General features: G+C 44.5%; 1 protein-coding gene across 4 annotated transcripts in view; it reads left to right on the forward strand.

Annotated features, from left to right (window-relative positions):
- The first annotated feature begins 1,072 nt into the window (after positions 1-1,072).
- Positions 1,073-12,630, forward strand: part of ENOX1 (ecto-NOX disulfide-thiol exchanger 1) — a 379,879-nt gene continuing 368,321 nt past the window's right edge. For all 4 annotated transcript variants that reach the window (XM_063334867.1, XM_063334896.1, XM_063334903.1 and 1 more), the window contains exon 1: positions 1,073-1,403. The gene's annotated coding sequence lies outside the window, so the exon portion shown is untranslated. The remainder of the gene's footprint in view (positions 1,404-12,630) is intronic.

Here is a 12,630-nt window from a genome sequence, read left to right on the forward strand (position 1 = left end):
TCAGCCACAGCCACTTTTCACTTACCAACTAATCGTCACCTAGAAGTGTGCTGAAACGTATTATAAATGGGCATACAAAGGCTTTCTCCGGCACTAAATCACAACCATCTCCACAGAGGAAAGGTACCGCTTACAGCAGCCCTGCAGGGTAATTCAGGCCAGGAGAAGAATGGGCTTTTCCCACTCAAATAGCAGGAAGAGTTCAGATTAGCGGGAGACGAGATGCAGCCACAAAAGCCTTCGTTAACTCTCTGGTCAGACGAGGAGCTCGGCGGCATCTCTAGGAGCGGTGCTTGGCTTTGGGGAAGCACTTGTTCCTGCCAGCCCCTCTGGGCCCAGCGCCTTGTCCTGGGAAGAGCTGTCCTTGGCCACCTGCCCCGTGGCTTGGTGAAAGAAAGGTGAGGTCAGGTCCTCTCCCCACGCTTGAGGGTTGTCTCCTGCCTGGGAGATGAATAAGCAAAAAAATAACCAGACCCTGTAGCAAGTGTTTCCCCCTGAGGGGTGCTGGTTTTGACCCACAGCTAACTGGGAGGTGCGAGCCTTTGCAAATAAGACATGCCTCTGTAGATTGGATATTAGGAAAAATTTCTACACCGAAAGGGTCATCAAACACTGGAACAGGCTGCCCAGGGAAGTGGTGGAATCACCACCCCTGAAGGTATTTAAAAGACGGGTAGACGTGGTGCTTAGTGACATGGTTTAGTGGTGGTTTTGTCAGTGTTAGGTTGATGGTTGGACTGGATGATCTGAAAGGTCCCTTCCAACCTAGGCGAGTCTGTGATTCTATACAACTGCTTCTCACAGGAGGATTTCCAGAGGAAGCGCTGATCCCATCGGATGGGGTGTTGCTCCCAAACCTGCCCAGAGCGCTGGGAATCACTTTTCAGGGCAGGCCTCAGGGAAAACTTGCTGCATGATGCTCTGCCGGGGGTGCCTGGGGCATTCCCGGCTTGTAGGGCGTCCTTCCTCCCCCCTCCCCCCCACGCCTCCCCAGTCCCGCCCGCCGGGCTGTGCGCTCTCCGCCTTCCTCACCGCCCCTCTCCCCCTTCCTCCTCCTCCTCCTCCTCCGGGAGCCTTGCCTCCGCTGCACACCTGCCTTGCCATTTGTCGGCGGTTTTGCGAGGAGGGGAGAATTTTCCCTCGGTCCCTTGCAGCATCCCTCCCCGGCGCGCACACACACACACACACACACACCCCGGCACACGCACACACCCTCAGACAGACACACACCGACCCAGGCACCGCGCCGCCCCAGCATCGGCAGCCGCCGCCTCCCCCGCCGCTCTCCCCGCCGCCGCGGGGCGTCCTCCGCCTGCTGCAGCGCCGCCGGCCCGGCAGCCGCCGAACGGGGGGGCGGCGGCGGCCGCGGCTCCCGCTGCTCCGCGGCCCCGCACCGGCAGCCGGTAGGTGCAGCGGTCCCGCGGCGGCTCCCGGCGGGGAGACGGGGGGGAGGCCGGGGAGGGACGAGGCGGGGAGAGAGAGGAGGGAAGGAAGGCGAAGGGAGCAGGGAAAGACGCGCTGCCCCGGCCCCGCCGCAGCCCCGCCGGCGGCGACCGCCTCGCCCGGCTCCGCTCCCCCGGCGCCGCGGGGCTGTGCGTCGCCCCCGCCGCCCCCCCTCCCCCCCCACCCCTCGCCAGGCACCGGTTCTCCCCGGTGAGTCAGAAAGTTTGCTCTCCTGGGCGCCCGGTTTTTGTTGTTGTTTGGGGTCCGCCTGTTTAGGGTAGGTTTTTATTTCCCCGTTCCCGCTAGCGGGCTATTTATTTATTTATTTTTATTTTCTTCTCTCTGTTTTTTTTTTTTTTTAATTGCAGTTGCTGCCGCAGCGGCGGGGAGGACGGGGCTCCCGCTGCTTCCCCCCTCCCGCGTCCACGCCGGGGAGAGCCCCGCCGCGCCCCGGGCAGCGTCCCCCGCGGGGGACACGCGTGGGCCGGCGGGCAGCGCAGCCGGGGTGGGACGCCGGGGTCCCTTCCCCGCTTGGAAAGCCCGCTCTTCCCCCCTCCCCCCCCCCCCCGAGAGTGTTAGGGAGCTGCGGCTTTCGAGGACCCCGGCAGCCCCCCTGCAGTTTGCAGAACAGTGTTTGGTGGCAGCTCGAGAGGTGACTGTCCCATCCCTCTCCTCCTCTTCCTCTCCCCTTCCTCGAGCTTTGAAACAGATTTCAGCCAAGCTCTAGGTGACAGGATGTCGGTGTGCGACCGGTGAGGGGACAGGGGAACGGCTGGGCACCCTTTTGTGACCAGCAGTGTTATTGTAGTGGGTTACCAGCTGGGGAATAGCTGTATCCTACCCTGGCGAGGAGTGGGATTGGTTGTGGGTCGTGTCCATCTCCGGTTGCTTTGATCTAATCGCTAGAAGTAGCTTGCAGTTGTCTGGGGTGGAAAAAGCTCTCTTGCGTTTTACTCTCTTGTTCTTGAATTCTAAATGTGTATTTGGTGAGGGCTCCTGGTTTCTGAAAGGAAGGTTAGAGGCTGAATAAATCCGTCTCTGGGCAGGAGAGACAAGAAGCTCTCAGATTCTGCCTGTGAATTGTGTATTTTCTATGTTGTGTGTTATTACTTTTTTTTATCACTGGAAGTTCTGCTGTAATATGTCAAAAGCTTTGATGTCTTTTGCAATGTACCTCATTCATTTTTTTCCCCCTCAAATTTAAAATGGAATGATAAAATGCACAGATGTTAATAAATAAGTTGAAAGGACTTTGAAATAGTGCATGTTATGCATGGTGTGAAATTGTAGCTATACATAAAAGAGTAATAACTACTCTGCCGGTTTTATTTAAAACCTTTTTCTCTATGGCTTTGTGCTGAAGTCTCTTCATCTGACTCTCAGCTTTTAAGCATGATTGTTTTTTTGGTGTTGAGGTCTCCTGTTGTGTTTTGGGGATATCTTGATAGGCAACCACGTTTGTCTGGATTTAATAATCTTTTAATCTCTCATGTTATGAAGACTTGCCACTGTAAAAATATGTGAAATTTGCTATTGTGGCTTTTGGTTTTAGATCTCTTTTCCTGATCCTTTTATTTATTTATTTATCAATCTATTTGTTTATTTATTCATGTTACAACCGAAGGGGGGAGGGGTGGAGGAGGAGGAGAGTGAGGAATTCTCTCTGACTCTTCTATCTGTCCAAATGTGCAAAAAAACCCCATAAAATGGTTGGATAAAGAAATGAAGGCACTGAAACAACCCTGAGCTGAATTCCAAGAACAAAAAAGACTCCGGCGTGTGTGCTCGCCTGCACCAGGCGTTCTGCAGCATGTGGTATTTACAGAACTTGCAGTGTACAGTAGCTCTTGAGTAGTATGAGAACGTTTTGTATCCTCAGAAGCAAGAGAGTCTTTGACAAGTCGGCAGAACTATAGATACAGTCGAGGAACGCTGATACACGTGTGAGTGCATGCGTATATAAATATCACCAGACTGCTTAAGTTCATTTTTTTTCTCAGGATAGTTTGTCTTCCTCCACCTGGACTATATACATCCTTTCCCTGAATTTTGAGGCATTTTTTTTACTGCTTCTCTCTCTGTGCATGTGTTTTAATGTTAGTCTTAATCTCTCTCTGAAATAGAAAATAATCTGGTAATAGATTTAGGAGACTCTATTGCCAGGCAAACCAGGCAATAGATCATGAAATCAGACAATAGTATTTTGTTTCCTAGCAACCCCCTACTGCGAGCAGAAAACAAAACGATGGTGGATGCTTCCACATCATGATAGCTGTACGTCGAAACCCACAAGTAGTAGGTACAGAACTAGTAATTGTGCAGTGAGATTTGCTCCTGTTTGCTCCAGCTGCTTTGTTAATATCTTCCTCTTGTGAGAAAGGGATTTGCTGGGGTAGGTGCAGTTACATGGTTAAAATTTCACTCTGCTCTCCTAGCTTGACAACAATGTCTGTTAGAATGAAGAGGGCACAAAGTTAAGTAGTAGCTGTATAATTTTTGCCTATAAGAGTGATTTGAAATACCCTGTTCTTATTGCTGGACTATTTCTAAATCTATGGTATTACAGATGCTTGAAAATCAGATTTATCGTCTCCTGTATGCAGTATGCAATATCTTTCTGGACTTTGTCTCATTAGTCATCCTTTAGCTTTGTGTTTTAAAACTGTGTTTGGTAGAATGTATTAAAAGAAAAATCCTTTGCCGCTTTGAGGAATTGGGAAGTAAAATCCTAAGGGCTGCTTTGCCATGTTTACGTTCTTGGCACCCAGTTCACCCCATCAAAAGAGCTGGAGCTAACACGATGCAGCCGGATCGGGTCCTAAAGCCGTGATCTTTCTAAAAGTGCTTTTGATAATGCAGTAATTCCCTTAGTTAAAGTGTCTGAAGCATTGAAATGGCATCTCGACCCTGGACCAATCTCGGATGCACTTTGCGCACTGCCATCTATCTGAAAAAATCCATTAGTGCAAGCTGTGGCTGTAACCCGGTATCGGTGCTTACTGGGTGGCTTTCAGCCTTCCAGCAGGTGTTCCTGCTTCCAAGGCTGCTGGAGATGCTGAACTGCAGTAGGGAAGGCAGGTAAGCAGGCACAGATGAGTAGCTGGATGTACAATGTAGCAGAGGAGCTTTTGTTCTTTGCCACCTTTCCTTCCGATACAGGAGGAAGTAGCAAAAAGTTGTTCAGAGTTCTAACTACCAGTCTTTTGCTCTCCAGCGGTGTTTACAGCCGGCACACTGTAAGTAAAGACACTGGTAGTGTTCCTGTTTGCAGCAGTGAATTGGCAACAGTGAAGATATTATTTCCATCCGGGAAACTATAAAATCACAAGAAAAATTTGCTGTGGGAAGACAGCGAACTTAATCATGTATGCATTATTAAACAACAGTATTTGTGCTACACGTGGGAATGGCGTTCTCTGACTTTGGGGTTCACAGCATTATTTAACAGATCCAATCCGCAGTCATCTACAATTTATTTATATTGCCTATAGGTATTTTTCTGGATCATCTCAAGGTACAAAAGTGTTACAACAGACGCCACTTCAATAAGAAATGCCTAAGTGGAATGGTCAGAGAATATTATAATTCTGATAAATATCAATGAGCACCTACTTTCTTGTCTATATTTGAAATCACACATTTTAATCCCATAGCATGTGTGGATGGTTTAGTTTAGAACATGTTAATTGAATTTTGGAAGGCTTTATGGATTGAGAGGAAGTAGTCCTTTTCCAATTTTTCTTCTCTGTTTCTTCCTCAGATGGCATTTCTCCCAAACCTCAAGTCTTACAATTAGGTAGTCCGCAGATTAAGCTTGGTGTGGCTGCCTAATTGCAGTCCCCGCTTAGCCTCTGCCTGTGTTTACCAGGCAGCAGAATGACGGAAGGCAAAGAAAACAAAAAGTACAAACAAGAAACAAGAGGGAAAGAAAGATCGTGAAGTATTCTGTTTGTAAACAATGGAAGACATTTGGAAGTGATTTTAAATACTCTCCACGAAATTCCTGTTATGCCAACTGTATTTGTTACTGACCATGAATGTAAAATCTTACATCTTCTGTCATGTGGGTTGGCGACTCATGTAAATAGTCAACCCATGACCAAAACCAAAGACTAGTGCCTTCTTCCCACTTCTCCCCCCTAAAAATCCATCTTTCATGGAGCAGTGAGTTAAGTCCATTGCATTTAAAGGCGTTTGGTAGACACGAATTAAGAAATGGACAGCTTTGTTCTCTCTGTTTAACTGTGCAATGGTGGTAGTGGCTAATGAGCTAACGGGGAACGTGCTGCATATCTTGCTGAGATACATGTGCTTTTTCAAATTTTCAGTGTTTTTTTTTTTTTTTTTTTCCCAAGAGGGAACTTCAGTAATGAGAATGTAGAGTTACTTACTGCCTGTTTAAATCCTATAGACTTAATCATTACTGTACTGTTGCATATTTACTTAGGTATTTATTTCGTATTCTTATTTTAAGAAAGGAACAAAAGCATGATGTCAGTTTTGGAAGCTCTTGAAGCTTCATTTTTAAATCCTGTAACATAAAAGCATTGAGCTGTCAATTCTTGCCAAATATGTAAAATAAACCATCCAAGTGATTAGAAAAACTGAGTATTTGGTTCAGCAAAGCACCAACTTGCATGCCTAACTTTTTTATGTTATTTTATTTTATGTGTGCTTAAGCTCATCTCTGCTTGCTTAGATCAACTGGATTTAAGCATGTGGCTAAAGTTGGGCATGTAATTAAATGCTTTGTTGAACAGAGGCCTCAAGCAAAACCTGTAACCTTTGATACTAACATCTTTGCTTTTGAGTAAACAGAACTTAAGAAGAATTCCCACAGGATAGTAGAGTGAAGGGAACAAATCTGGGGAAAAGGCAAGTTCACAGGGGTCTCAAACCAGGAACGTACTGACGGGTAGTAGCAATGCTGGAAGGGATCTAGAATTAAGACCCAGCAGGAATTAATACATGAGTCTGCAGTGTGACTTGATTACAGAACAGCATGGTTTGTGGTTGAGCTGACAAGAAAAAGGTCCTCGAACAAAGAGGTGGGATTCCTGTTTTATAAGAGTCTGTCATGAACGTGTCTGAAAACTCTGAATACTGTATCAACAGAAAGATATTTACAATTTGAACGAAGGTTAGACAAGAGTAACAAAATACTTGAGGGTCTGGAGGAACTAGATGAGGGGAAATATTAAAAAATGTACATGTTTCTAGGATGGCACTGAATCTGGGGAGATAGGTTAACTACGTGTAGATATTTGAAGTGTATTGTAGTCAAAGGAATCTGATTTTTTTTTTTTTGGTGCATTATGTGGGAGAATACCTAGGAATAAATGGAGAAATCAAGGAAATAAAAGTTTAAGATGAATTCTGGTCAAAAACTTAATGTATTGGAGCCTGTATTAGTCCAGGTGTAGTGAGAGCCCCCCACCCCTCTTCAGCTGTTTAAATAAGAGTAGGCAAGTCACTAGGGAATATACTGGAGGAGGCAATTCTGCGTTTTGAAGGAGATGGAGTACAAGATCTAACAGCCCTTTTTCATGTCTATGTTTCATTCTAGTTTTAGCTGAAGGTTACAAAAGAAACTAGGTCAGATACTGGGCCAACCATCCTTGACTTGGTTTTTCTCAAACCAGAATGTTCATACTTTGGCCAAGCGGTTTCCAGTACCAAGACAGTTGGGTTTTATGCTTTTATAAATGCATGAATCAGAACAGGGTCATCAGATGGGCTCCGATTGAGTCAATGCAGGGATGGTGGATGTGCAAGGATCGACTACCATAGATTTTTTTAGTAAGCAGTTCTGGTTTATCCATTTGTTCATTTTCCCTTTTGAAAACAATGAGCATCCTGAGGTGGTGTAGAGGGCACAGAGGTGCCAGCTTCTTATTTGTTGACAGTTTCTGCAGCATTTTGTTTGATCATCTAAAGAAGCTTACTGCCATCAGGTAGCAATGATGTAAGTACTACTGCTTCCTTCCTGTCCCCCCATAAGGTGACCTGGGCTCATAACAGCTGTCTCCTGTGATCTGGCTAATCTGTGTGTAGTGCAACTCTTGATGAGGGCTACAAAGATGATCAAGGGAATGGAGCATCTCTCTTATGAGGAAAGGCTGAGAGACCTGGCTTAGCCAAGTAAAGGGGCAACGGGCACAAGCTGGAACACAGGAAATTCCATCTTAACATAAGGAAAAACTTCTTTACTTTGAAGGTGGCAGAGCACTGGAACAGGCTGCCCAGAGAGGTGGTGGAGTCTCCTTCTCTGGAGACATTCAAAACCCACCTGTCCAGCCTGCTCTAGGTGAACCTGCTTTGGCAGGGGGGGTTGGACTAGATGATCTCCAAAGGTCCCTTCCAGCCCCTGCTATTCTGTGATTCTGTGACTACTGCCATGAGTGGCATGTTTTCTGGAAGAGGCTGAGGTGTATGAATGACCTTTCCTAAGGTGTGTTGCTCCCTCATCTATTCAGTCTGGGAGACAGCTCAGCCAGGGAAGAGGCAGGTTCAAGGTGTAGCAGCAGTCTTCTTGAGGAACGCTTGCCTGGAATTATTACACTGGTTTCTTGCACTTCATTTTACTCGAAGCAAGTATTCAGAAAAAAACCCGTTCTGCAGACTGATATCATCAGGGAATGTTTTCCAACAGCCATGCCAATTGCAGAGGAGGAGGTGGATTTCCCTCTGCCATGCTTTGTGGATACCTGACAGCCAACTGTTTAAACGATGCCTATTTCGGTAACCGTAAGGTAAAAACAAGTGATTCAGAATAACCCTCCCTTGCGCGATAATGATTAAATCAGTGATCTTGCAGGAGTACCACACAGACGTGAAAGCTGCTCTGGGGCAGGGCCAGTTGGTGAGACTGACCTTTGGTTTAAGTACTTGATGGTGCAAGAAAGGGGTGTTTTGAAATTGTAGAAGACAGTTTTAGGTTTCCTCTAGGTTTTCTGTGTGCAGAATAAGATGGAAAATGTTGTTTTGTCTCTTAAAAACCAGTACACTCCCAACACGCCCCAGGTAACTGCTTAAGAACAAGTACTCTGACAGGTAAGCCAGACTGAGCCCTTGCTGGAGTTTTTCTCTGGGGGTTGGTTGATGACCTTGGTGACAGAGGTTTGAGAAGAGGTTGAACGAAGCTGGAGGAAGGTTGGGTTTTTTTAGGCAGAACATAAGGATTAAGACTGAAGTTGTTGCCAAAGCATTGCTGATGTTAGAGGGACAATTTGTTGATGGATGGATAAGGTAGATAAAAAGAGCCCATACAGGTGAGTGGATCAAGCTCAGTAGTTGGTGGTAATGAAATTGAGTAGATTGGTTTACTTAGGATTACTTGTGTATGTTAATAACGCTCTTCTGTGTAAGTGTGTGTATGATCAGACTTGTTGGATGGAATCCTTTGGACTGAAAGATACCGTGTAAATGTAAGTTTATTATTCTGGTGCCTTTGCAGGGAGAAGCTAGGTCAACAACAATCTTAATTACAATTTGTTTCTGTTAAAAGTTTTTTAGATATTTTTAGAGTTAAGTTAAATGAGGCTTTAAAGCATTTTTATACAGGTGCTTTTAACATAGTGTTCGCGTTTAGGGTGTGGGGTTTGGTATACTAGATCTCATCAATACGTGATGAGGGACAGTCTCTCCATGGCCAGAGTGGCTAACATACAACTATTTTGGTATGACAGGTTGACTTTATGTAGATTTTAAAGGGGTCTGTGCCCTACATACAGTGTAAAAATGCATCAGGATACAGCAGCTCTGCCTGGGGTAGAATACAGTGAGAGTTGAACACTATTTTTTACAACTCTGTTCAGACTTAGCCATACCTGTTGGGAAGCCTTTTGACAGGGAAGCAAAGAAGAAATGAAACAGAAGTAGCTGATAAAGGTGTGAGGTGAATTTAGGGAGGTGGAATGCAATATCCAAAATGAGAACGTACTCTTAGAATGGGCGCTGGTACTCATGCCCTTATGAGAAGAGTCAGGAAGACTTTCAGTGATGACAAATAAGTTTGTTTCATCTGAAAGTAGCGGATTGCTTCCTAACATTTTGCTGGTCTCACATTCTGTGAAATTGTGTTATATCCTAATTCAGTGGCTCCTCTGAATATAGAATGAGAACTTGCTATTTTCTACCAACTGAAGCAGTTCTCTCTAATTCTGCAGTGGTAGAAGCCTGTATTTTGGTGGCAAAGATCCATGGATTAATCTCTTCTGATGACTTATGATGGATGTTGGCATTACTTCAACACTGACTCAGAAGAAAGAGTTGCATTTACCAAATGAGTGATCCACTTAGTTTATTGAGGGTTTTCCTTGGTGGTGTGACCCTTGCTTAGCAGTGAAATCTGCCGAGATCACAGCCCGGGGTAGTATGGCTATAGATATATCAAAAAAGTGGGTGTTTATAGTGCTCTGCTGACAGAGAAGGATGACGGGCACCTGGATGTGAACAAGCATTCCGCGCGGATTTACTAGCTTGTAAATGCATGGTGTATTCATGCATCCTCATGCCTCCTCTGCGCACACACATCTGGCTTCCAACATCTCCGGGCAGAGCATAAATGGGGTGTTGGTGGCAGGCTGTTACGTGTGAAAGCTGAATGCTTAAAGGTCCTGGAAAGTACTTTTGCTTTAGAATCTTCTTTATGTGACTTTTCCATTAGCTGGACTAAAATGAGCATCCCGTAGGTTAATTTCATTTTAGCAAATGAAGGCATCCTTGGCCAGTTTTTTTCGTTTAGGGTTAGTCATGTCTTAACGAAGAGGAAATACTGTTTATGCTGATGACTGTCTTTCTGCAATGTAATCTCCTATTTTGTATGAACCAGATAGCCATTACCATTTTATTTCATCGATAGCCTGTGAGAGAGCACGCATCTGCAGTTCCTAGAGGGAGCTGGGCTAAACTTGAGCTGATACACGCCAGGTGGAAGCCTCGGTGTACTGTTGCCAATCTACTTAGCTATCCAGTTTCTTGCCAATTCTGTAAGGTTAATGCTATTACAGAAAAACATGTGAAACCAGGTGTGGTGCTTATGTCATTAGTTGGGTTTTGCAGTTTTACTTTTCATGATGCATTTGTTTAACTTCTGTATCATTTTGCAGAACATACGTAATGTGTAGTTTGTATTGTTTTCTTTGCGAAATAGAAGGCAGCTGTAATTTCAGCCTGGGAAGGAAACTATTAACATTTTTTAAATAAAAGAGAAAGGCTGAAAAATTGGAATTTCTTCTTAGGTTTCTTGGAAAATACGAAGGGAGATTATGTAACTGCATAAGGTCTCTGGGGGAAAGGAAAGAGAAAGCTCGCTGATACTGAAAGAACGGAGTAGCTGCTTAATGTAATCCGCTCTCCATGGATAGTGACGAGAAGGAAGAGAAGGAAGAACTCTGCGGTCAGAGCAGGCTTCGTTTGTTCAAATCCGGACAGCAAATAGGCAGCACATCGGACAGGGCAGCTTTGTGTAAGGCCAGCTTGCCAGTCTCACACCTAGGTTTACCTTTTCCATAATAACAAAGTTGATTCTGTTCACTACTGTATACTACAAATAAAATAGCAATGATAAAAGGAATAATTTTCAGGCTTATCTTGCTCAGGAATAAAGGGAGTAGTGTGAAGCGAGTCAGTCAACCCACTGTAATCAAACAATTCTTCTATACCTAAAGTATAAATGTTGCATGAGTAGCTAGACAGAAAAGACTAGTGGTCATCTTGAAATCATGCGGAAAATCCCTTTCTTTTGGTTCTTCAATGTCAGACGGACTGCCAGATGAAACTGAATACTGAATTGAAAGCAGAAGATTGAATTTGATAATCCTGAAGATGAGATGCTTTGACAACCCTGTCATCATTGAAATATAGCTGTGATGATCACTGAAGTCACTGTTCTGGTTGTTTCAGTGTCTCTTCAACGTCCTTTCGTTCTAGAGGAATCGGTTTGTCTTTGTTATCAGGGACAACAAAGAGCGATAGCTGCTCCTATCTTAGACACTAGGAAAATGAAGACTTCAAACTTGGTGAGAAACTTGCTTTCGTGCTAATGTTCCTGTCAGCATAACACGAAATGAGCAGTTTAGGGTAAGATGTAAGCCTGCATGTACTGCCCTTTTAAAGACATTTAAATTCACTAGTTTGCTGTTAAATGGATGAAGGAATAGGGAAATGCAGAACTAAAAGCCCAAACCTAGAATAAACAGCACTTCTATTAATGCAAGGTGGTTCAGTGAATATGGGAAGTGTTCAGAGAGTGGCTGTGAGCATCCGTGCAAGGAAAAAAGCAGACCTTTGTAACACTCAGCCATGTCTCTAAGGGATACCATGGGATGACTGTATGACGAGGAGGTGTTCTGTATGTGCCTGAGGAGCAAGCGTAGTAGTGGCAGAAACAAATTGAAATGAGAACTTCTGAAGCAGGTTTGTCCTGATGCTGAGTTCACCTCGGTGAGAAAGAACCATCTATGTAATTAGGAGTTGGCTGGGAAAAAAGAGGATTTATGCTCCCTTCCTTCAGTTACTCTTGGACAGCCTCCGAGGAAGATCTTATCTTTATTTTTGCCTCTACTCTGTGGTCCTCAATAATTCAAGTTTATTTAAACTGAAATGAATGTGACTTTTGTAAAAAAAACTTCTTATACAGCAAGATACTCCTCAGAGAATCACTAATCTTAGGATGGCAACTGATGATGGTTTCAGAAGGATTTGGACCAGGTACAGCCTGATGACACTCCAGTGCAAGCGGAGACTTTCTTCCTCTAACTTGCAAATAAATAACACCAAATATTTGAGAAAAATATTTGAAGGAGGCCTCAGCAGCTGTAGAAACTCAATTACAAGATTAATGCTTTGAATGAAGATGGAGAACAGGAAGAAGTCTGACATATGAGGAAAAAAAGTCTGCAGTGCTCACAGTGAGTGGAGTATAAGTCATGGGCTGAAAATGTTGCAATAAATAACAAGTTCAGGAATTTTTTTGTAGTGGTAAAGATGCAGAGGTCCTAGAATGGATTGTGTGAACATTGTGGGGCCTTTGCCAGTTGAAGTCTTCAAGAACGTGGTAGATATAAGTGTGTTGTCTTTGAAGGATGCAGCTGATCCTGTTGCATAGTTGTTTCCAGCTCTATTTGCACTCACTTTACACCATACTTGATTTGAAGAAAGCAGAAATATAAACCAGCAATGGAT

The sequence above is a fragment of the Chroicocephalus ridibundus genome, chromosome 1 (genome assembly GCF_963924245.1).
Source record: "Chroicocephalus ridibundus chromosome 1, bChrRid1.1, whole genome shotgun sequence".
Lineage (NCBI taxonomy): Eukaryota > Metazoa > Chordata > Aves > Charadriiformes > Laridae > Chroicocephalus > Chroicocephalus ridibundus.